We start from the raw sequence: 25,523 nt of genomic DNA, 5'->3' as shown, positions 1-25,523 counted from the left end.
ATTCTAATTTTGTTAAAAGACATCATCATTGCAGTGGCCTGTGGAATATAAAAAAAAATAATAATGCCCACAGTAAAAATTAGCACAGGAGCACCTTGTTGCCAGTGTTACCTCCACTACAGTACAGCTCATCAAGCAACAGTGAAGCAGAGGGAGGATATCTCTGGTCCTATGCATGAGGATACATAAGAGAAAATAAAAGTGCTGGGAGCCAGTGAGTAGGAGTGGGATAGCAGCTCTGGAGTTAGTTTGAATATGGAGCATGAAGCATGAGGACAATAGATGCTGCTATTACAAGGCAGGTGGGTACTAAGTTTTTTGTCTAGGAGCTCTGTGTGATGTATGGGTTACAGCATTGTAGTGGTGAACATGGGCACCTAAGCTGTGTCTGAGCTAGTCCTGGAACATCTCTTAGATGACATTACAGGAACCTCGAGGCCGTGGGATGGGGACCACTGACAGCTGGGTGACCTCCCCAACCTCACCCACAAGGAAAAAGGTTGAATGCCAAAATAACTATTCAGCACTGTGCTATCTTGTCTTGCTATTCTTAAACTGCACACTCTAGAGTAGGTATTGGAGAACTGGCCAGAGTACAAAATAAACTCATGTAACTGCATGCAACTAAAATTAAGTTTTGGCTTAGTCTTTAAGTTTAGAATTTTAAGCAAACATAATGAATGTTGCTGTACAAATGTGGATTTCAGTGGTTTGAGTTTGGGTTGTTGGCTTTTTTTTTCCACGGTCAGTCTCACTTGTTCCAAGATATTGTACCTCACTCTTTGTTGCAGGGAAGACTAGAGATAAATCTACAGATAAATCTTTAACTTCTGGCTAAGTTTTCAAGACTTCTGCTTTTGATGAACAGAGTTTCCAAGACTATAAATAAGGAGATGGCTTTTTTGACATGCGCTATTTTAAATCCTTTGAAATTTGACAGTTATAGCTAAATGTGACAAAATAATTAGGTACTGAAGCAATCGGGTATGCTGTCTGTAATACTGTCTTACTAGTGATAGATACTCTGTTGTGTTCTAAATCATATATATTGGTTCAGGGATAGCATTTTTAAGGTATTGTGTAAGTTGTGTGGTACTAATCTAATGAGTATGAAGTGAAGACATTTATGATATAAAGTCAGATCATTATCAGGAAAAACAGAGCGTAGATTCCTGGAAAACTGTTACAAAGTAAAACTGAGAGATGACAGCAAGAAAGTCATCCAGCAGAATGGCAGCTTTCAGTGGTGAATGTTGCTGATAATTTGAGAAGAAGCTATCTGATGGAAGGTACTCGTTCTACATTCAATGCAAATTATCAGCAAGCTTTGTCTGTCTAACATTAAACCTTCACCAGGTCATCAGTATCTTCATTTGTTAGAACAAAGAAGTTTTAGCTACATAATGTACCAATTTTCTATTACTTCTAGCAATTGTATGTAAATATGGAAAAGGCCTGGGTGAAAATGTAATCACCAAAGTACTTTGCAAGGGAATGGGGGAATCTTAAGGAAAAAAAGTGTAGGTGAATGCTACTATATTCTGATTGTGGTCTTAAAAGAGTTCAGGATATGTTTTTCTGACTTGAAAGATGAGTGGCTACACTTCCTGGTCTGAGCAAATGTGGCATGTTTACTTGTATATTTATATGCGTTCTTGTTATGTTAACTAGAGACAGAAATGTGTGGCTTTAGAGAACTTGCTCACAAAGTTTTCAGCTATTCAGTCCAACTTCGTGTTCTCTAGCAGTAATTACAGTCTAGAACTTTGTTTTTATTCATTTTTAGTTTTATTTGCTCTGAAATTTTTACCCTAATGCATCACATAACAGGCATTAACTTCTTAATGGAATTTCTCAGTATGTCTGCAATTAAAATATTTCTGCTATGCTTGCACAACGGGGGAACTCAGAACATCCGTGTTATTTTAGGGACTAAACTCAGTTTACTAAGAAGAAGTAAACCAATGCAACATGATGGATGAAAGATGATCGTTGTCATACTAAGGCATAGACTAGATCTGGGTTTACTTCTTTTGAATGCTTTCTTTTTGGGTGAATGAAATAAGCAATAATGTTATGCAACAGATGGTAGCACCCAGGACTGAGGTCATTTGTGTTCTGAATGACAAAATTTCTCCTTATGAGAGCAAAAAATCAAACTAAGTGATGTCCAAAGCAAGTGAGACTTTCAACTTGGAGCTTTCTTTAGAAGAATGAATGGTGGAATGTCTTCTAATTAGATTATTCCAGAAATTAGCTTTAAGGTTTTTTTTTGTTTTGCTTTGTTTTTCATGATCACTGAACTAGAACACAAGACCATATGTACATATCAGAAATAGTTATTTTTGATGAGCCTGCATGGAAACATAAATCTGTCCTTAGAGAGTTTATTGCTGTAGCATCTTAGTTTATGTTGATGGAATTATGACAATTTTAATATCATTATGTGCAGGAGGTAGAAAATTTTGAGTCCTGCTACAATTGCCATAAACAGAATTTCTTATACCATGCAATCTATTTAGCTAGATAGGTTTTTGTTACATTTTTACTCATATGTTCTTTTCTTTGGAGACTGGATTTATATTTTCATTTGTCTCAAAATAGCAAGGAAATGTCTCTAGCTTCACTAAGTGTGTTGGGAGCATAATATGCTTTAAAAAGTAAAGAAAATTTTTAGGGGAAAAAAAAGGAAAGGTGATATATTGGGTCTTTTTTTCTTTTTCTTTTTTTTAATTATTTTTTTACAGTTTGTGAAGCTCAGCAAGGTGCAGAGATCTGTTTTCAAGTATGCTTAAGCATATCTGGGATTCCATGCAGGAGGGAAAAATACAATTGAGTTTATTTTTGAATGCAATTCAGTGTCAAGAAACTGTTGTGGACTTCAAAAAATTTCTTCCATTCTATAAACACTTAGCAGTGATTTGCAACACTCATAGAGGTGGTTAGAGAACATCTAGTTTGTGTGTTGAGAAACACAGAGCGTAATGCCTGGTTAGCAACAGATTTCTCCCAGAGGAAGGTAAAATGACCAGAAGTCTTGTTTTCCTTCTGCTTATGCTTAAATTGACCTCTTGGAATCTAGCTGACCTGCTCTTTTGAATTGTCTGTTCTTCAGGACTCTTTAATTAAAACTGTGCTTTCTCAGTTTAAACAGCCCCTGCAGAGTTCTGCTGTAAAGCTTCATAAGGTCAACATATGCCTCTCCCAGCCCCCTTGGCTTTCATGTCTTGTTGGTTCTGTTTTTAATTAAAAAGATTTTTCCTTAAATGCTTTCCAGCCAATTAAAGATATTTTGCACTGAGAAACTTGTTCCAGGCCTGATATATTGAGAAGTGAACAGAAAGATCAGACTGAACCATTGGTACTTTTTTTTTCTAGATCTCCAGCTTTCTTCAGTAGTTTTCAATGGCTTTTCTCTTTTTCCCCCCCTCTTTCTTCTCTTTTCTTTTTCTATTTTTACCACCTATTTAAAATTATATTTAGGAAAAATAGCTGTGGTCTAACACCTTAGATATAGTTCTGGAATGGTTCAGCACCAGATACAGGATGAGGAGTGGTTGTTACTTTATGTAGGTGCACACAGCACTAAAGCATAGAAGTGCTAGTGAAAAGTATGTTGGAATGTGTTGGTTAGGGATCTTTTTTGCAAGCTATTACATCACCTTCAGGTGTCAAGTACTGCTACTGTATCAAAGCAAAATCTTATATACTTGTTTCTTGCTTCATGTTCATCACATGGCATAATGGTTGATGTTCTGAAACCTTTTTCTTTGTTAGTGTCATCCTAGGTCTTGTGTGTAAGTCCTTATTTTAAATCATTTCTTCTCCTTTTTTTACTCTGTCTCTTGTTAGATGGCAGGATCCTCTGTCCATTCTTTTCTTGTTACCAAAAGCAAATCAGGTCTTTATATACTGTTTCTGTAGGAAAGTTTTAATTAATCAGTAAGGGTTTGTGGGATGTGCTGAAGATGATTAAGCAACGGATTTTAATATAGTATTCTCTGGAAGCTCATTCTGTGGTGAAATAGCCTTATCTGAAATGATTAATCTCCAGCCTTTGTTCACTTTGTAGTTTCACTGGCCTGCAATTGTAGCTGTTACTATTTATGATTTGTTGATGTAGCTACTTCTGGAACTACAGATGACTTTGGAATATTAGGACAAAGAATTTCTGAAATTACATAGAAATAAGTAGATTGTGCTATAGACATATTGAGATATATGCACAGGTATTGTAAGTTAAAACATCTGCATTGCACAATGAAATGGGTTGCAGTAATCACTGAAGTAGTAACACATGGGTCAGTGATCATGTCTTTACTCAACCTCGTCCTGAATTTAGTCTATACCATTTTATCTGTGCAGTTTGTGAAATTCAGTATGGTACAGCGGAAGGCATCATTATTGAATCTGTTTCCCCATCCCCAGTATTGCATTTCCTCTTTAACTCTCTCTGAACATGCGGCAGCTCAACTTAATTTCCAAATGTTTTTCTTTTTTTCAACATCATAACTTCATATACTAAATGTATCTCTTTAATGCACTTTAAAAGAAAAGCAATCAGTTTATCTGTTTTTATAAAAATGTTGGGCTATTTGTGCATCTGACAGTTTTTCACTGGTCATTATATCACTGGCAAATCGAATTAATATGTTCTTTATCTTTTGTTCCAGCTAGAGTGAAACATTTAAATGAGCTTATACTCAGTGATCCTTGCTGCATTCTGCTAAGCAATTATCCAAAATTCAACTGGCAATTATTATTACCATTTGCTTTGCAGTCTTTTGGCAAGTTGCCCACCCCTATGACAGAATCCTTATTCAAACCAACTGAAATGGATTTTTTAAGTTAAGTTGCTTAAGACTTTTAGATTCCAATGTGGGCCTAGAGCGTTAGTTATTCTGAACTGTGGGGAAGTTCCTTGGAATAAAATTAGCTTTATGTTGTGTGATTTGGACGGGGATTCTGAACTCTCCATGTGTCCTGTGTTAAATGAAAGTGGTCTGTTTCTTTTCTTACATTTGACGAGTTTTTGGAGGTAATGTATGCACTGTATATGCATAGACAGTCTTTCAAGCATTGGCTTTGTTAACTGTTATTTTTTAGGATGGCTGCTCTGAAAGTAATGCCTCCTTTTCTTATCTTGGCCTGTGACATCAGAGGCAGATGTTGGTTGTATGGCAGTGGAGGTTGAACCTTCCCACCAATATCCCACTACATTCTGTTGCCCAGTGACAGATGGCAGCAGAGGGGCAGTCTGATAGATTGGCGTCTGCCATGGAAGTGCATATGAGGCAAAGGTATGGAACTGAATTCCTCCATGCAGAAAACATTGTACTTACTGACATTCATCAGTGCTTGCTGAATTTTTATGGAGACCAAACAGGGAATATGAAAACAGCGAGGTGGTGAGTGGTGTTTCAGGAGTGGCAAATGCAATGTAAAAGACAAGTCTTGTTTTGGATGGCCATGCATAGCAGTCACACAGTGAAATGAAAAATGTCTTAATCAGCTCCTCTGTGTGAATCTGCAGGGAAATGTGTGTGGTGCTGAGTATTGGCTTCAGTGCATTGGAAGTAGTGGTGCCAGTGTTGGAATATCACAAAGTTTTCACCAAGGGGGTCCCACAAATAATCACACAGGAGCAAAAAGAATAGCATATGCAAGTTTGTCAGGACTTATTGATCCAATATCAGGCTGAAGGTGACAGCTTCCTGGATTGCTTTGTTACCAGTGACAGGATGTGGTGTCACCACTAGAAGCTGGAATCAAAACTCTATGGCAGTCCATGGAGTGGTGACGTGAATTTCCCATTGATTAAAAAGTTCAAGACCTGCCCTCAGCAGGTAAAGTGATGTGTGCTGTCTTTTGGGATAGGAAACAGGAGATCTTTCTGGATTTCCTAGAACCTGGACAAATCAACAGTGCTGACTGTTGCAGCATGATGCTGACTAAGCTGAATGCTTGAACTTCCAGAGTCAGGCCAGAGAAGGAGGCAGCCTTTCTCTTGCAGCATGATAATGCCAGGTCCCATACCAGTTTGAAGACCGTGAAGCACATAGCCAGTCTTGGCAGGCTGTCTTTTTTTACACCTGTGGTGTAAAAAGGCTGGCATGAGCTGAATTTCTATTGCTGTAACAATGTTGCCAAACTCTTCCAGCAAATCTTTTTTATTGCTAAGCAGGATAATTGATACCTGCAAACTCACAATCTCTGCCTTTTGTTTTGAAGTCTTGGTACCATTTAAGATGCCCTTGCTTAACTAAAATTGTGATGTAGAATTTATATAGTTAAAACAGTGCAGCTGTGCTTAGGTATAGAAAATCTTGCATAAACCTAATATTGTCTTACCTTATTAAACTACATAAATCTGGTTTAAATAAGTTTGATCATGAATAAAGGTGTTTTATGTGATTAAAAAGATCATTGTATTCTACTCTGGTATTCATCCTTGGAGAATTCTAGATGAATATAAGTTGAAATGATCTGCATGCATGATTAGTACTTTGATATGCTGCTACTACTTTCTGAAATTGCAGTAAGGTAATCTGCAGATGAATTATGAAATACAGTTAGTAATATTTATAAATGAAGCCCAATCCATTTTAAATTTGACGTGATTCTTCTGTTGCACAGTGTGACATCCATCTTTGCAAGCTGAACAGAGAGTGATTTGCCTTCAGTGCTCTTACTAAGGACAAACCTTATCACCTCTGATGGTTCAATGCTTCCGTTTTGCGAATTGCAAAATAAAGAAGTAGAAAGTAGTTTTTTTCTTTCTTCCCTTTTTTATAAGGGTTTAAGTAAGTGTCTATGAAATTAGCCTCATCACAGACTTACCGGTTTCTAGAGCAAATGCTGTTTTAGTTTATTTCTTCATTTATTTCTTCAAGTATGACTTGTTGTGTGTATGATTTTTATACTTAACTGAAAAATAGGACTCAGATAAATTCCTGAAATGGTTGCTCAGGTATAAAGACAGAGACCTCAGAAATACTTCACGTCCAGGAAAAGCTTCAGTAGAATTTCACAACATCTGAGTCCTCAATGTCAGTTTAGCCAAAACTTACAAATTTGTAGTAGAAAAGCTTTGTAAGTTCCTGTACTCACAGAGCTGCTTGTTAGAACTCTTCTAAGGTTTTTCTTCCATTAAGGCTTGGGCCAAGAAGCAGTCAGAGTTTGCATCAGCTGATGTAATAAAATGGTATTGATTCCTCTGTAGAAATTGTGTATGATTTCTAATAGTGAAAATAACTCCTCATACTCTACAGTGTCTCTACTATTACTTCTTTTTCTTAAGTGACACTAGGGACTGAAGAGTACAAGGAGTTGGGGACATAGTAAAAACCTAGAGGAAAGGTGACAGTTGCAGTTATTTATTGATCTATTTTGGTGTGGTGGTGGAAAGTACACTGGGTTTCAAAGTTTTTCTAGTGTTCGTTTTTGTAGAGGGAAAAGTCAGGAAAAGTGATACTATTCTGAATGGAATTTCGGACTTTCCCCTTTTTTGTTCCACTGTGCTGCAGACTTTCATTCTGAACTATATTCACACTCATTCTCTGTTCAAATGTCATGTGTTAGACCCAAAGATTTTTCCTTTCTCCACTCTTCATTCTGCTACTAAATATTTCTTTAGTTTTGCTGGCAGTGGCAGAGGAGTTGCTATACTGTGCAGTTATAGTGCGAAGCAGATACTAGCCAGCAGCATTAGGATAAAGAGCATTTAATATTACAGTTTCCGCCTGAAATAGTTATAATTTTTTTGTCTACTCTGATTGAAAACTTCAAATCCTTGAAATGACTGAGCCGCCATAATTGTCCTTAAGGAGCTGTGAAGTGTGTCATTGCTTTCATTTGTGACAGACAGAACCTCTGAAATGTGATATCTCAATTTCAGTCTGGTGAATAATGATGACACTTTTCCATACCTACTGTCTAAGGATCTGTTTTACAGATTTTAAGAAATGAAGCCTTCCCAAACTCCTGTCAATACTATTTTCACTTTACACCTGTAGAAAGTGAGACAGGGAAATGAAGCAGCTGGCTGAGGTTCACAGAGTTGGAGGTAGAATCAAAGTCTTTGACCTTTTGGTATTAGTTATTCGATTTTATATGCTAAAATTGTTTTTCTTACAGATGCAGGCATCTTTATAATGAAACAAGTAAGAAAAAGTATTACTATAAAGCAATGTTGTTTAGATAAATTGTTTTTAAAAACCTGGTTTCTATTTAATTCATAACTGTTTTGAGTGATTGCTGGCTTACTCAGAATAGTATACCACTGTGTATGACCTGCATGGGGTCATAGGATTTGTTTTTTGTTCTTTTCAAGTTTGGCATTAAAACCCCCTGTGCTGTTTGCTTTTCTAGACAGTCTTTAGAGCAAGTTAGAAGTCAATTAGCTAACAAATGCTGTCATGTTCATTGTCTTTATTGTAGAACCACATGCTTAGTATCACTTTCACAATGATCCTCCCCTTTTTGGGAAGACAAGGTAATTTTGTGTGTATGTACCATGGCTCATAAGAATTCTGGTGTTTAGCTGATAACTTCATCACTTAGAAAACAAATTCCCTTGTACCAAAGTTACTCACTTTTTATGTAAAACTGGCAAGAGATTTTCTCTTTTGAAGGAGCTCAGAATAGAAACTACTTTGTATGCTGGACTATCTTCTTTGTTCATCTTCCCTCATTGTAAATGCAGAATATTTTCCTCTTATACAAAGTTTGCAGTCTTTTGTTGTTTCTCCATCATTTCAAAGTACTAACCACTACAGTCTTGTTCAAACATGTTGTGCTTCAAGGGACTATGTTATAAAACAATGCACTATTCTTTTCTAAGTTCAGACTATTAGATGAACTGAACATTATGTCTAGAGGAAGATTTCCTGAGCATCACTGTTCTTCAAAGAGCCATCTTCTGAATTCTTCTATTTAAATCATACAGAACAGAAGCCTAGAAGCAAATTTGGGTCTTTTATGCCTTGCTATTTTTCTGGAAATACAATTCTCTTGGTTCTACTTGTATCTATTGCCTGATGTCCTGCGAGAATATAAATTTAATGCACAACCTAGAAATCTAGTTTCCATGGGCTTCTTTTGTAGTCAACCGAGCCATAAGTTTTAACAGTTCAGGTGGGATCTTGCCATGATTCACTATCTGGGAATATTTCTCCATATTGATTATGTTAGAAGTTTATGTAGAGCAGACTTGGAAGACCTATGTTTGGTCCCTGGGTTAGGCAGCCTAAATATTACCCTTTATCTCCGCATTTCAAAAACTCTATTTCTGGAGGAATGCACTAAACCTTGAGCAAAATGCATCTTTTTGAGGATGCTGTGTTTCCTTTTATGCTGTCATTCACTGTACTGCAGGACCTATAAATAAACCTTTTAGGAAAGCACTTGATTCCATGATGCTTTTTTCCTTTATACTTCTTCAGCTGATAATACAGCTTTTGCATCTGAAGTACCCCCAAAGTAAAGGGAAAATAGTGAGTAGCATGTTAAATCATATTAGACTGGAGAAGGTAAGTAATAAAACATAAGTAATTGAAATCAAACGTACAATCTCTTGAAGTATTTATTTTGGAATCCTGGCTAAGACATCTTGGAGATCTAATGTTGCGTAGAAAAAAAAATCATCTAGCAAAATGCTAATTACCTGGTTTCTCAGAAAGTGAATACTGCCAGCTCCAGCAGATAAAGACATTAAACATGGTTATTTAATGAAACAGGTTTTTTCATTCAGAGTATGGATACTGTAAACTTTAACCATTCTTTCTTTTTCCTTTTTCTGTCAGAGAGATCTATCTGCAACATTCCTCTACACAGACTCACACAGAGTCCGAAGCTTTCTTTTACAAGAGCTTATGCTGAACTCAAACAAATTAGTTCAGTCTTTTGTACTTGCATCATTTCTGGTATTAGGCATGGCTTAGGAGTATATAAAGTGAATAGCTGATATTGAATAGTGTGACAGTGTTATTTGCGTTGACACCAAGCAGAAGATTTAAGCATTTTTCTCCCTTCCCTTCTCTTCTCTGTATACATAATCTAGGGAAGCAAATGTAGGACAAGCAAAGAAATAGAGACGGGTAACTCCTGAATCCTAATCCTGTTAGACTGTGTCTTTGGCAAATCACTTAACCTCAGTGCACCTTTGTTGTCCTATTTATAACCTGGACTTCCACCTGTTGAATTGGCCTAAGTGTTCTTTGGACATATGAGTTTGGTCTGGGTAAGTAGAACTGAGACCACTGAGATGTCTGTCAATCAAGTTTGCCAGCACTGAGACCTTAAGGAACTTTCACTTTTTTTGATTAGCATTAAGCAGTTAATTTTCAACAGAGAAGCATGTAAACTTCATTGCAACTTCCTTTTTGCTGAAGCAATAACTATTCTTGAAATGCATAGTAAAACTGAGCAAGCATTTGAAGTTTAAAAACTTTAATATGAAAAACAAAATATGAATATCAGTCTTCTCTTCTTCTCATTTACCTTCTGCTTCTTGCCATTCCCCCTTTCAGACTAAGAAGTTTTTTCCTATGGGATTTTTTTCTGCCTTTTAACAGCTCTTTGGATGATATTCAAATAAATTCTGGAAGGAGGAAGAAAAGGCTTTTTGATAGTTAGAATGGATTTCAAAAGCTGTATGTATTCATGCAAAAAATTAACTAAACCTGCAGAGAGGAAATATGAAAGTAGCAGCTTTGTTTGTTGTGGTCTTGTTGCAGAAAACTGTCACACACAGTACCCACAATCATCCTGAACTCTTCCATACTTTCAGCAGAGATGAAGTAAACCAATGACTTTTTAGCTAGAAAGCAATTTTTTTCCCTTTTTTTCAAGGGATGGTCCTTTTTTTTTCTTTTTTTTTTTTTAAATTTATTCTACACCTGTCTACAATAACAAAAGGTAGCAAAATAAAAATGGAATTCTAATTGAAAAACAAACATTATCCAATTATCTTAAACAACATTCTCTACCTTTCCTTGCTATCATAGTTAAAAATTAAAACTGGCATACACCTCCCCTCTCTTTACAAGAGTAAGTCAAGTAGCTTTTGCTGGATGCCTAGAATTACCTTGTTTGTTGTAAGATGAGCGTAGCAAAATGTGAGGCAGTTCGGGCATAAGTGGCAGAAAAGTGTTACTGACTGATTAGTAATGCTGAAATTAAAATCAGTAAATCAGATGTGGGGAGAAAAAGCCTTGTATGATGCTTTACAAGCTGGACTTTGGGAAGGCTATCAGTGTGAATGTACTTTCTATTATGTAGCATTCTTCCTTCTAAAACCACTGGGTAACAAACAGTGCATATGCATACTTTTCTTGAAACCTGACAGTGGATTAGACTCAGCTGGATGAATGGGGGTAATTTGGAAATCAATTGGGTGACTTTTTGCAAAATTCTGTTCAGGTTTCATCTGAATTACCTCAGATTCCACTAGTGTTAGTATCTTAACAAGTTCAGCACTTGCAATTCATTGCGTAGTTTGTTCTTCTCTTTCTGCTTATTTAACTGCACTGCTTTTTCCTATGACAATGGTGTACAGGAAAGGTATTGAAGAGATGCTGTATTCTGCAGTTTAACCTGATATGGAAGTTTCTTCTGCAAGAAATCTTTTATTCTCTTCTCACAATTCGATCATGTGATTTTCATGTTTGAATTCCATAAATAATTAAATAAATGAATAACATGTATAGGGATCAGTAAGACATTAGGGCAGTTCAATTGCTTTTAGCTCAGTTGGATGGAGTAACCTAATTGGAAATGTCTGGATACACTGAACAGATGCACTCTCATAAAGCTACAAAGTACAATCCCTTTGCTTTCAAGTAGTATCAAGTGTTTTGAGAAGGGCTTAATGCATCACTACGCAACAAAAGAGCAGAAAACTACTTCATTGTTTTTTGAAGGAGTTTCAAAATTCTGAAGTATGTTAAGTTTTGCATAACAAGAACTCTGAGAAGCAAAGTCCCAACCCCATGGTTTACCCAAGTCAAAGGTCAGTCTGAAGAAGCTGCCCAGTGACTACATCATCTTTGTAGGCTCTGTCCATCACGGAGATGAATGCATCGTAGTAGGGGTGTTGTTCTTTTCTAGGGGGTAGGGAAGTGTGTGGTACACTGTATTATTTCTTAAAGAAGACATCTTTAACTATAAATACTTAAGCAATTTAGAGCACCTGTTACCTGTCATTTTCTGACAATCGAGTGTCCTTTGGTGGTGGAATAGTTTAATATCAGTGTGTTGAAACATCTGAGTAACTGGCAGCTGAGTCGTCTTCCTGTCAAATTGCAGGCATTCTTCTCATATCACACTACCCTCCCTTGCATTCCCTCTCACTGGCTTCAGTCCCTCTCTGAAATCTTCTGTTTCAAGGCCAGAGTCTGCCAAATTGGCAAGAAAAACCGATTATCCCTCTCTTTGAAGAGTTAGTGTCACTTATTAGCATGGGAGAGGACTGGTTGTAAATAAACAATAAATTGCATGGACTATCGTATTTTAATAATGTATACAAGGATATGTAGCTGTCTGGATAAAGTGGATTTATCATTATTATTTAGAAATGACCGATCCTAGATTCTAGGGAGACGCTTGTCACTTAACTGGGAGGCTTATTTTAACTAGAACAACTGAAACTGTCTTTGTCATAGTTCTACCTCCAGAGAACTGGGACAGTGTGTGTTCATGTATTGTGAACTTCTGTAACATTGTAAGATTCAGTTTTAGTGCTGCCAGCTGTAATGCATGTTAAGATCTCTCAGTGCCCCTTTAATACAAACAAAGGGAATATATAAGTCTTCCACCATGCCTTGTTAATGGGTCGCCCAGAGCAAGATGGAATTCTCCAATTTGAAACTTGTTATTTTAGAGACTGTACCTTTTTTACTTTGAAAGCAGTGTAACTAACTCATCTTTCCTCACAATCAAACAGTTTTTAAATGGCTTTAAAATCATACTGGCATGCTTCACGTAGCTACAAAACATTCCTGCAATAATTCCCATTTTTGACAAACCTGGCCCTGAGATACAGATCATATTGCTTTGGATTGACACTTGGCCCAGTCTAATTAGTTAATACAATGCAGTGTACTAATACTTCATTTGAAAGCCTCTTTTAAAGAGTAATACTCTTGTAGACTTTTATATCCACTAAGTACCATTAGGCCATGTAGCCTGATCTGTATAGAACATCATTAAACTTCACTTAGTAACACCGGTATTGAGCCCAAACGCTTTTGTCTGACTGAAAAATCATTTGCATATCTTCCAGAAGGGCATTCAGTTTTGATTAAGTCATGTGGTGCTGAAGGGGCCGAAGGGCCCCTGGGAAACATAGCAGCAGGAAGCAGTCAGATGGTGGTGCTGCCAGAGCAATTAGGCTGGCCTGCAGCCCGGTCCCCATGATGTACTGAGTTTTCATGGGAAGGAGGCTGCTGGGAACAGCTCACACTTGGATGACTTCTGCCCGGTGTGCCCGTACACACTTTCACTCAAAGGTGAGAGGTTTGAGCATTGCAGGCACAAAGTAGGTCAGCCCCTGGGCACCCTCTGCCCTCAGCCACTGCTGGGAGGAGTGACAACTTGTACAGGATGAGAAAACTGTCCTGACAGAGTAGGAAGATTGCCAATGATCTATTTGATAACTTTGGTTTTGTAAGTGGATAGAATTTACTAAGACTTACTTGACTTTTGAACTGAAATATATGATGAGAATAGTAAAATCTGAATGCTGAGCACTACAGTACAATCTCTAGTTATTGCAGTCTCTAACGATGTGATTATCTTCACCTTATACATTTTTTAAAAGTCTATGAAAAATAAATTCTTTTAAGTATTGAACAACTTTGAAGTATTGAAACCAGTTTGTTATCTTTCCTTTCTGATAAGCCAAGTAAATTATTACCTTGAACCTCTCTCTAAGGCATATTTGGTAACCGCATCATCCAGTGCTGCAGCTATTTTAACTCCTTTTCAATTCTCACCATTGTTCCTGAGTTGTGGGTGTATCAGTATAGCCGAATGCTGGTAACTCAGCTTCTCTAATTGACATTGTTTTGTTTACTCATCTGAAGACCACATTATTTTGGTTATGTTGTTCTGAGTAATTATTCTCACTTTTCTGTCTACTTGTCTTTATAGAAACTGTTTACCTAACTGGAGTTCTCTGCACTCATGTTTATCATAGAATCACTAAGGTTGGCAAAGAGCACTAAGACCATCTAGTCCAAACATCAGTCCATCCCCACTGTGACCATAGACCACCTCCCTCAGTGCCACATCCACGTGTCTCTTGAACACCTCCAGGGATGGTGACTCACCGCCTCCCTGGACAACCTGTTCCAACACTCACCAGTGTGGAATGGATCTCTAAACTCAGTGAAAGCAAACTGCCAATGGGTCTTTTATCTGTTACTGTTTCCTCAATTGCTGTATTGCTTAGAAAATAATCACTGTTCTGTTCTAGGCCAGTAATTAAAAAAATGCTTTGCGATGTAAAATGTTGGTGGTATTCTTGGGTATTCCAGGTGAAATGCACCTAAGTGGTGATTCCTCATCTGTGCTTTTAGTTATAACCATTAACCTGTTAACATTCTCATTTATAGCACTCATATTTTTTAATCAAAGCACTGTTTAGCTTAGTGTGGTTATTTCTCAGACTCTGTTATTTGATGCTGTATTACATCTAGAATTTTGTTTCTGCTTGAAAATACAGTTACCAAGATTATTTTTTCATGGTTGATAGCTACTTGTAGATAATTGAAGAAGTCTGGTGTTTCCTGATTTAATGTTTTCCTTGGGAGTACTATCAAACTGGCCATGGTATAAATATCTAGGTTATCTTATGGCAGCACTAAGATCCTATTTCTGCCCCATCCTTGCACTAGCTCTCGCATGTTCCTGTTGTATAGTAGCCACTTCAGTCAAAAGTAATTTTAAGTTCAGATGGAAATTTAGCTTCTAGTCCTACAAAAATTTTCCAGGTGCTTCAGATTTTGAAAATCAATTTTCCACAGTGCTGAGAGGTTATCAGACAACCCTCTTCTAACAAATTATGAACACCTGTTTCTAATTTCTTAATGTGTTAAGTACCACTCCACTACTGACATCTTCCCAAGTCATCACTGAAATGGAAGATACATTGCACAGAAAAAAAAATGATACATGTCGTATTACATATAGCACACACTTGTTCTGAACAACTTATTTACCTCTTTCCCTCCAACCCCGGGATGAAATGTCAAGAGGACTATAATTACCACAGTTTTCTCCTCTTCTGCATGTCATTATCTTTTTGTTCCCTGTTTTTTTCCATTTCATTTTGTTCCTCTATTAAATTTTCTTCAATTTCCTGGTGTATCAGAAGCAGCAGAGACCTTTTTACGTTGTATCGTTTATTTTTATACTGCTTAAGAGTCTATCAAAGACATCTATACCAGTAGTGCATCAATTATCCTTGAATCTTCCAATTGAAATATTGGAAAAGTAGATTAGAATTTCAGTGCATGAACAACATTAAACTTTCTGAAAAATTTATCTATATATGTGTTTATCCTTGCTTTATTCTACTGAGTGGAAAAACAGATGTTAAACTGGGAACATCCAAAAGCAGCTCTTTCAGTTTACTCGTTAGAGAATTTTATTGTAATGCTGTTTGGTGTTCATCAAGTTGAATATCTGCTGAATAGTAATAGAAAGTAATAGTAAAGGCAAAATATGGCTTATGGTCAGATTTCAGTCCAAATGTGGGTGGATTTTCAGAATTTTGAAGTCTTCAGCTATTAATAATTTTCTTTCTGCAGAGAAGTCAAATCTGGTAATTCTTTAGAATTAATTATTATACTTCCAACCAGCTGATAATCAAAAATAACTTAGGAGGAAATAAAGAAAAAAAAAGGGGGGGTGGGGGTGGTGAAGAAGAAGAAACCTTTGAACAGGTGAGTAGTCCCATCACCAGGAAAGAAAACAGAATCAGTTATAAAACCTTAAGGCAGACATGGCACTTCTGAAGGAGATGTACCTTTCCAAGTAAAATACAAACACTTATATAAAGGAGACAGGGTGGAACCATCTGCACCTAATGATTTTTTCCCCAGAGCAAGGTGTGTTCCTGTCTTGTTTAATAAAGCTAAAATTCAGGCTCAGAAAGCTACAAAACAGGAGCTTATTGATCACTGCTGAGTACTAAAGTGGCTGGTTAAAGATTTATTTGTCCCTAATTATGATGACCCTAAACTTTTAATGAAAGCTGCTAGGAGATACAATCTGGCACTCATTCACTACATCTAGTATTATTCTTTTACTCTTGTAAGAAAATTTCAGTAGGTAAATCCAGGATGGTTTACCCCTGTCATTCTCTAGCTTTAATAACCATAGGCTATTTCCTTAATGATTTAGAACTGCGTGATACAGGAGACAGTTAAACTTACTTTCCAAAAGATTAATCTCCTGCTTTTTCACCAGTGTTATTTGTTTGTTTTTTTATATTAGGAATATTAGAGATTTTATTTGCATTTTCTAATCATAGATGCCATCATTTTTAGGACTGTGAAGTACTGTCTATCACTCTGTCCTCTTCACTAAGGAGGAACAGATGTTTTGTGGATTGGATTCTGAGGAAGACAATGCATTACTTTTGGATATGGGAGAACAGGAGAAGACTTACACTTCAGGCTGTGCCCAGCTATTTGACAAGGTTCTAAGCAAGGAAACTGTGCCAAGGAAGGCAACTGTGGTTAGATGAGCACTTATATCTTGGCATTGGAGAAGGAAGGAACAGTCTGAGTATCCTCCATGCTACTGAATTCTTTGCCTTCTTTTGTGGAAGCACAGCTGGCCATTTGTTGAAGACAGCACAGAACTTGTCCAAACAAAAAAATATCCTGGGGGAAAAGAAAAAAAAAAAAAAAAAAGTTACTTCTCAATTTATTCAGGTTCTTGTCCCATTTCCAATGGAGCTATATAAGCAGCTGGGGAGAAGATAGGATTGAAGTGTGGAGAGACTAGGACTAATCTTTTCAGTAGATGGCCAAGTCTGAAATCTATATTTGTACTACAGCTTTGCTTGGTGGTGGCAAAAAGGGCCTAGAGAGACAAATTTGCTCTTAACGCCACTGAACTTCTGTTCCTCAGAAAACAATTTATATATAACCTCAGTTCTCTTGTTTACAGCTGTAGCTTCAGCTATCAACTGCCTGCTAAATTTGTTATGTCTGGTTTTAACTGCAAGCTGAAGAGTAGGCACCTAAGCAAGAAGATGACTAGTATACTGACTCAAAGAACAATTTGCCTAAAATGCTCTGTAGGTATTTGGAGCCTTTCTCTGAACTTTTGATACGGAAAATATTATGGATGTTTAAACTGAGGATATTAGTGACATCTTCTGTGGTATCAGTCCTTTTCTCAGTTTGTGGTTCTTCAGCTCATCTCATATTTTTTTCTACTTTTTCCAAAATCCCACTTGTATTACCATCAATTAAGTAGCTATTTCCATTTCTATTTCTATTTCTATTTCTTTTCCTTTTCCTTTTCCTTTTTTTTTTCCCCCCACCTAACTTTTCCTGTGTACATTTTAATTTGCTATATATACAGAGAAGGGTTTAACTGAAACTGTTTACTTTTTATCCAACTCAAGATGTAGTGAAGTTGCTTTAACAAATGCCTTTAATACCTCTTTGCCCTTCTCAAGCCATGAAAAAGGCTGTAGGAGAGCCAAGAACTTTTGCCAAAACCGTTTACCCCAATGCCTAAATATATCCTCCAACCAAACTTGTAGTGTACTGAGTCAGGCAGCATTTCTGGAACAATTCTGCTTCAGATGTTAAAATCTATGGATGAGTAATTAAAGTACCTTTGCTGACTGCAAGTATATTAGAATAGCAGAGCAAAGCACACCACTGCAGACAGTCAGGAGACTAACATTAATCAAGGTGTTCACCTGTATTTTGCATCGAAGCTTCCGAAAACAAACAAAACCACTGAAAACATTCATCAGACTGTTACCAGTGAGTGGTTCCTTCATCTTGACAGAACCAGCTCAATTGAGAGCTGGTTAGCTTTGAGGATTCTTGCTCTTTACTAAATAATACTATCTCTTACATTCATCTTCTGAGCATATCCACTTTGTATTAAAGTGCCTTCATGTAGCAACACTTGAAAGCCTTCTTCAGAATTCCTTATACCCTAAGTTTTGACTGAGCAATTTATATTAAAACAATTTCTGCTTCCCTTCCCTGTTCTCTCCCTTCTCTCTTCTCCCCCCTCTTCTTTCCTAAGTAACTGTAGGGTGAGAAAAGAAGCCGTTTTGCATTTCAGTACACATAATGTAGCCAAGAGGTTTGTTCATTGCTGCTTTGTACTTTCAGACAAACTAGAAAATTTAGATTAATAGGTTGTTTATTCTTTTGCGTGTTCCTCAAATCAAAGGCACTGGGTTGCATTATTAAAGAAGTTTTGTGTGGCAGGCTTGGAACTGTCCTTTCTGAGCCGTACATGAAGAAAAACGATTGCTTTTCATCCCCCTCTCTTTATGCAGACTGGCACAGGAGAACTGTTAAATGTGGTATCACATACTATCACTTAAAGACCTTCCTTCTGTACAGCTGATGTTTATCTCCAGTGTCATGGGATGCTTTAATGATCTGGTTTGGAACAGAACAGGGAAACCCTAGAAATAGAAACACACATGTCTTTATATTGAAAAAATTTAAATATTCACTAGTTTAATAAAAGGAGGTTTTGTTTAGAACACTAACGACTGTCTGATTCGCGGCATTCTTAGATCTCCTCATTGGGATTCTGTTCATTTATTGTATGGTTTCTCATCCGTTCAGTTAACTACAATGCACAATTAGGGTTTCAGGGGTGATCTACTCAGCCAAATTAATGAGGAAAGCATTCAGTGTTATTTTGAGATGAGACCCGTTGCTGAAGTATGTAGCTAGTTTTTGTAGCTGACTGAATGCATGACAGTGTCCTGATGTTCTGTACCAAATAGGTAATAGCATATCTCCAGGTTTCTAATTACTTTAGGCACTCTAATTCCATTGCCATTCTGTGACAGTTGAGTCTCTCTCCAACCAAGGCCTTCAGCTTTAAGAGTGAAAAGTCTGAGGTGATGTAATTTAAGAGAAGAGGACAAGACTGTGCCTGTCTTTTGTAAATAAACATAAGAGGTAAGATGTTTCTTTGCCTCATGGGTTGTACTTCAGCTCAAGCTGATGTTCAGAATGAGAAAGGCAGAGCTGTATATTCAGCACTTCAATTGATCTTAAGAAATGGAAAGAGTTCTACCTGTGTGTCACCAGCATTGCCACGTGCACGGTGGGAAGCAAGCAGTCACAGACTGGCTGAATTGATGAACTTTCTTCAGCCTCCAGCCTGATGCAGGGTGCAATAATTATGACTTTCTTATTTCAATTTTAGTTCCTGATTTGCAGTCCCTTTGCATAAGAAGAGCTCAGTTTTTGGTCTGAGTGAAATTTAGTGCCTGTACTTCCATTCTGTCTGAAGTACTAGAGCTAGTAATAGGTTCTCCAAGTCTTCTAGGAAAGAGTATTTAAAGAAAACTTTGCCTATAGGCTTGTTTGTAACTATACTGTCATCTTCCACCTGAGGATCATGCAGAGTTCATCTAGCCACTTCTGAATTTCACTTTCTCATGTTCGTTTACCTCTGTATCACAAATCGCTGGCAATGTTGAGTTTCCTTGGCAAGGAGACTTAAACCTTTTTTGTGGAAATGGGAGTGGTGGTGCTTTGCTTTTGGTTTGGTTTGGGGTTTTTTTATGTCTGTCCTTCTGTGATCTCTGCAGAGGCAAGTGGTGACCTGTAGTTGTACTAGTAGCTGCTTTCCCAGCTTTTCAGGGGACAATCTCAACTTGAGCCTTTCCATAGCTGTTCATTTGTCTGGATTGTTCAGTTGTGCCATGACTTCTATCCCTATTATGCCTGCAGGTCAAGATAGCCAAGTTCAAAAATTACTATAGTGCTCCATTTATAATGTTAGATATTAACTTTTAACCTATTATAAACTACCATGAATGTGAGTAAGTAGATCTCTGTTCTTTTCTTGTAGAGGAGGAATAGTGTCAATGCTAGACTTCCAGTGGCACAGCAAGTGTTGTTTGCACTGCAACAGATCTGTGACTGAGCTGAACACTGGCACTTTTTGGAGAAAGTCATAAATATTTTTATCTTCCAAATTTCAGCTGTATTAATTTTACTCCTTTGTTCACTGCTTTTTTCCACTCAAATTTTTGGACATTTTTGAGTCAGATTTGGACATATCCTGATGTATCGTTATCACAAAATACTTATTTTTGTTCCTGACCAGCAATATTCACACTTACGGGAATTAAAATACTAGATTCACAAGGAAGTAGTTTTATACTGCGAAGATGAATAACAAATCATACCTGCTTGTTTTACAGATAATGAGTTTTATGTAGTCAAAACTCCTCTGCTCCTATCTATCTCTCTTTAGTATCTGAAGGCAGGTTATTGCAGCCACAAACTCCACTCATGTATCTCCTCATTTTCCTGTTATACCAGAAATTTCTGGTACTTGTCTAGTTTTCTTTGTGTTTACTGGTAGGCGTAACAGGAGGTATTTTAATAGCTTCCTTTTAACATCTAGAATAGTTAACATTTTCACTCAGACATTGAAACTGGAATCTAATTTGTCTATCATTGAAAAGCTTTCATATCTACACTTATTCATGAGAAGACTTTATAGTGGGACAGACTGCAATTCAAAAAGAAAAGGAAATAAGAATAAAGGCTCATTAAATTCTCAAATAATTCACTGATTTGTTTTTTCAGGCTTGCTAAGCAAATAATGTTGATCTTCCTTGTGCTGTACCAGTGGATGCAGAACCGTGTCCTTCATTCAGTAAGTCTGTTCTGGTCACAGCTGTGTATACAGAGCTGCAAGTGAAAATGAGATGTGCACATAAAGGCTTTCAGTCTATTTCCCTTTGCAGCTCTCATCCGTTTGTTCTCTACCAAACCCCAGAAAACATCCTCCTAAATGGAAAGAGCAAAAGTAAATAGCGAGAAGATTTGTTTTTCTTCTTGATAAACACGTCATTTAAAGTGACTTTCCAAACATATCCCATTTACTGCAGATGATTTAGAAACCTGAACTTCAGCATTCTGTTTATTGCCCACCAGCTTGGATCCTCAAGGCCTTGTTCTTTCTGTCAGTTTCTAATTCAGGGAGTTTATCAGTAAAGTTTTGTTTTGGTGCTTGAACTCAGATTCTCAAGTCCAGAATAACGTCCATATTCTCTAATAACCGAGGAGCTGTTTCTTGTTACTTGTATCTACTGAATATCTTGGAATTTTTTTGGAGGTGGTGTATTTTCTGTTTTCTTTTGGGACCCACTCTATGCTAATGATTTTATTTAATCTGAATCTCTTTAAGAGCTAGTACTGCTGGTTTTAGAGTCCTCAGTTCTGCATGGGGGTGTGGAACAGCAAAGCTCAAAACAGATCCAGACAGGAGATAACTCATGTAAAAGACAATTGAAGGATAGATGTTACTTTTAAATGTGGTATGAAAGTTAAAGCAATATAATTTAATACATTTATACAGCATCCCTTTATTTTGACCATCCACTTCACATAGAGTACTACTAAAATGCAGGAACATCTGATGCAGTCTGTTTAGATGCAGTTCCTTTGCCAGAAACACCAGGAAGCAATCTTTTTCCCAACAGGGCAGCATGAAGAAACACTTATAATTGCATGGAGCATATAGAACCTTAGCTTTAAAGCTCTGCTTTGAAGGATCCAGCAGATTTCCTTTGAGTCAAGAACATATGCTGAAATACATTACGTTTAAGTACTTCTTAAACTATGTTGCTGTATGATTTGCACCATCTGATTTTCAGACTTGTTCCATAAGTCTCACCATTGAATGGGAAAAGAAGGGCAAATGTTGCAGCAAATAAAATGAACATGTGTTTTCTAAGTCTTTAATGGCTAGAGATACTTAAAGAGCAGCTTTCATCTTGGCTCCCCCTCTGATGGTTTATCATACTTGCATTTCCATGATGGGTTGTAATTTATTGTTCATTTATTTATTTTCTGAACAGTCAGGATATTGTTGCACAGGAGATGAAAAAAGAATATGTAAAAGTGAAACCACAAAGAGTACAACTGTGTTAGAACAATGTCACTGAGAACCCAGTCACTAGTAAAGGTTAATATAGTGTTAATCACTGTGCATGGCCCCTCTTCCTTTTAATGGGTTAGTCAACTGTAACCGTATTTGGGATATTAGGACTCCTGGAATTCTTTCTTTTTTTCTTTTTCCCTAAAAAAGGATAGCCCTGTGTCTCTTAAAAGTTCTGGTTTAGTTTCTTCTTTGCATTCTCAGCAGCATGCATTGCAGCAGCAGTCCTTCCAGGAGCTTCCATAGAATACTGATCATGCTTTCTTTAGAAGAAATCACTTCCATATCGTATATGGTCAAAATAATTTGCTCTCAAGGTTAAGTTATCATCTTAAAACTAATCAGTTAAGTGATACTCTTTTTTTTATTATTTCCTCCCTATAGATCTTCAATCTGTCATCTGGAAGCTGAAAAAAGATTAAACAACTGAACTCTTACCTGTTTTCAGTTTTTTCAAACAAAGATTACAGTATGGGTTTAAAGTGTATCTCCAGTAGATGGACTTTGTTTTCTCTAGAAAGCTCTGTGCAGCAACAAGAAGCTGTCCTTTCATTTTCCCCTACAAGAGGCACTCTTTTGTCTAATTTCTTACCCTTCCCTGATTACCATAATATATGCATACTATCAGTGTTAGGACATAATGCTGAAGAATTTAGAGCATTTCCTTGAACCTTCGTCCAGCAGAATATTTTTAATTTGCAGTTCACGGTAGATGGCCCGTGGAAGTGTATTAAACTGTGAACTAGATGGCATTTAAACTTCGTCAAAAATGCATGGTGTCTACGTGAAGCTTTCTGGATTAATGGATGCTTGAAGAGTTATGAACTTGCTGTGCTAAAAGTTAAAGAGTGCCCAACAAGTTTTATTTATTTTTAATGAATATTTTTGGTTATTTTAAAATATACGGGAGATACTGGGAAAAAAAATACCTTATTTCATTCTCTCCCTGTTTGTTTTATTTGTTAGGTTTTGGTTTTTGGTTTTGTTTTTTTTTTTGGTTGGGGATAGGAGGGGGAAGGGCCGTGCCATACCACTCACTGGAGAACTGAAGAGTTAAAATTAAGAGTGAAGTTACAGAACCGTGGCCAAAAGCATACCCTTAAAAAGGGTAGTTGGATGCCTTGTTGTTTCAAGTTTCTCTTAGTGCATTCATTCTGCTTTGCATTCAGACCAGTTCTGTAGTGGTAGTCATTTATAATCATTAATCTAGCTCATTGATATTGTAATGGGCTGCAGACATTCTCTGTGGAGCTTACATGCTTCACTGCGTTTCCTTCTAAATAACTAATGACTTCTTCAGTCTTGTCATTAACCAGATTACCTTCCTATATCCACTTCTCTTATTGACTTGTTTGGTTTCAGGTTTGTTTTCTTAGTTTTTTACATCATAAAAATGATTTGGTTTCAGAGTGTCTGAGAGAACTTTATCTGATTAAAAAGCATTGTCAAACCATAGTTTCATATACTACAATGCCTGTTTTTTGTGAACAGTTGCTTTAACTGTTGACCCAGAGGCTCTTTAAAAATGTCCTTTCCTTTCACACTGTTTTCCTCAGCATTTGTGATCTGTAAAAGAGGACTGGAGAAAACTAGCCAATGGTCTGGGTGCATTGGATGGTACTGCATGGTTTGTGGAAAAACTATGAATAAATATTTGTTGCAGTGAAGTCAAAGAATGGCCAGGACTGTGGATGGTGTTTGGTTCATGGAAGATTCACATTTAAGCCAGTCTGTTGTCCCAGGTAAACACAACTTTACAGAGAAAGTTATGTTCTGGATCATTCATATTTTGTGGATCTCAGCTGGCTTCAGCCACAATGAACTTACTGCTTTACATTATGGCATACTAAATTATGCTGAAATATTTTGTCAGTCTTTCATGATGAGTATGTTGCAAATGCATTGACCCTTGAAAGCCTCTTCTGAAACAGTAGTTAAAAGTCCAAAACATTTTAGCTTCATTCATTATTCATGGAAAACTGTTGACCGTTGCTCTTTATGCTTTTATGTACCATGTTGAAGTCTGAAACGTTTGGGAGATTCCAGGTATTTGAAGTACTTCACAGAATCACAGAATTGTCGGGTCCAACCCCCCTGCCAAAGCAGGCTCCCTACACCACATCACACAGGTAGGCGTCCAGGCGGGTCTTGAATATCTCCAGAGAAGGAGACTCCACCTCTTCCCTGGGCAGCCTGTTTCAGTGCTCCATCACCCTCACCGTAAAGAAGTTCTTGCACACATTCATGCAGAACTTCCTATGCTCCATTTTCTGACTGTTTCCCCTTGTCCTGTCTCCACACACTGCTGGAAAGAGTCTGGCCTCGCAACTTTGCCCCCCACACCTCAGATATTTATAGACCTGGATCAGGTCCCCTCTCAGTCTTCTTTTCTCAAGGCTAAACATACCCAGTTTACTTAGCCTTTCTTCACAGGGGAGATGCTCCAGGCTGTTCACCATCTCTGTGGCCCTCTGCTGGACTCTTTCTAAGAGATTCCTATCTTTTTTGTACTGGGGAGCCCAGAACTGGACACAGTACTCCAGAGTTTCTTGGAAAGGTCTTAGACCTGAGGTTGCTACAGCAATCTGCAGCATTCTCGGAATTCACTATATGTCACTTCTTTCCTCTTTAACCTACACCTCTTTTTCCTTCTAGCCCAATGTCATTGCTTTTTTTACAATCTCAGACCTGCTGTGCTTGACACTAATGAGTTGTTTGCCAGCTAAATATACTTCTTAGGTTCCCAAAGCAGAAAGGAAATACTAAGCAGTAGCTAAAGGCTGTGTGCCTCTCCTTGGCCATAGTCCCATTACTGTCACTAGACTCAGTACACATCTGAGGGAGGAGGCGTAGCACATAAGGTCCGTACTGCATGAGATGCAGCTGCATACCACCTGCCCATTTACTCTGCCTTTCTCGTGATGTGTAGCTATGAATTCTTCAGTTGTTTTGAAGATCTTAAGCTTAATGACAGCTTGTTTTCTTGAATGGAGCCTGATGCACATCTTGCCTAAAGATTACTGATGCTGTCTGAGAGCCCAGGGAAATGTTGATGGTCCCCTCTAGTGAAGTGTAGCCGGCATTCCTGTACTTCACTATTAAGATTGCTGTGGGTCCCGTTTCAAGTGGTTGAGCAGTCTGCCCCCCAGATGGCCAGAACTCCTGCGGGAATGTTTGCTCCTTATTGTTTACATGACCGTGTAGCTCTGGCATTGGATTGATTATTTTCTCAATCAGCAACTGAAAGCTCCTCGGAGTGAGGAAAATCAACTGTTGAACAAGATAGAAGCACTTGGAAGATTTGTTAGTTGCATCTTAAGTGACATGACAGTGAA

At 37.5% G+C, this 25,523-nt stretch overlaps 1 protein-coding gene across 6 annotated transcripts in view; it reads left to right on the top strand.

Annotated features, from left to right (window-relative positions):
- The window catches only part of CSTPP1 (centriolar satellite-associated tubulin polyglutamylase complex regulator 1), a 93,062-nt gene that overhangs the window by 29,310 nt on the left and 38,229 nt on the right, over window positions 1-25,523 (top strand). The window lies entirely within an intron of this gene.

This window comes from Coturnix japonica, chromosome 5 (genome assembly GCF_054131305.1).
Source record: "Coturnix japonica strain WE chromosome 5, WE-NBRP24, whole genome shotgun sequence".
Taxonomy (NCBI): Eukaryota; Metazoa; Chordata; class Aves; order Galliformes; family Phasianidae; genus Coturnix; species Coturnix japonica.
Note: the sequence above shows the minus strand (reverse complement) of the source record. Positions and strands in the feature narration are given on the sequence as shown.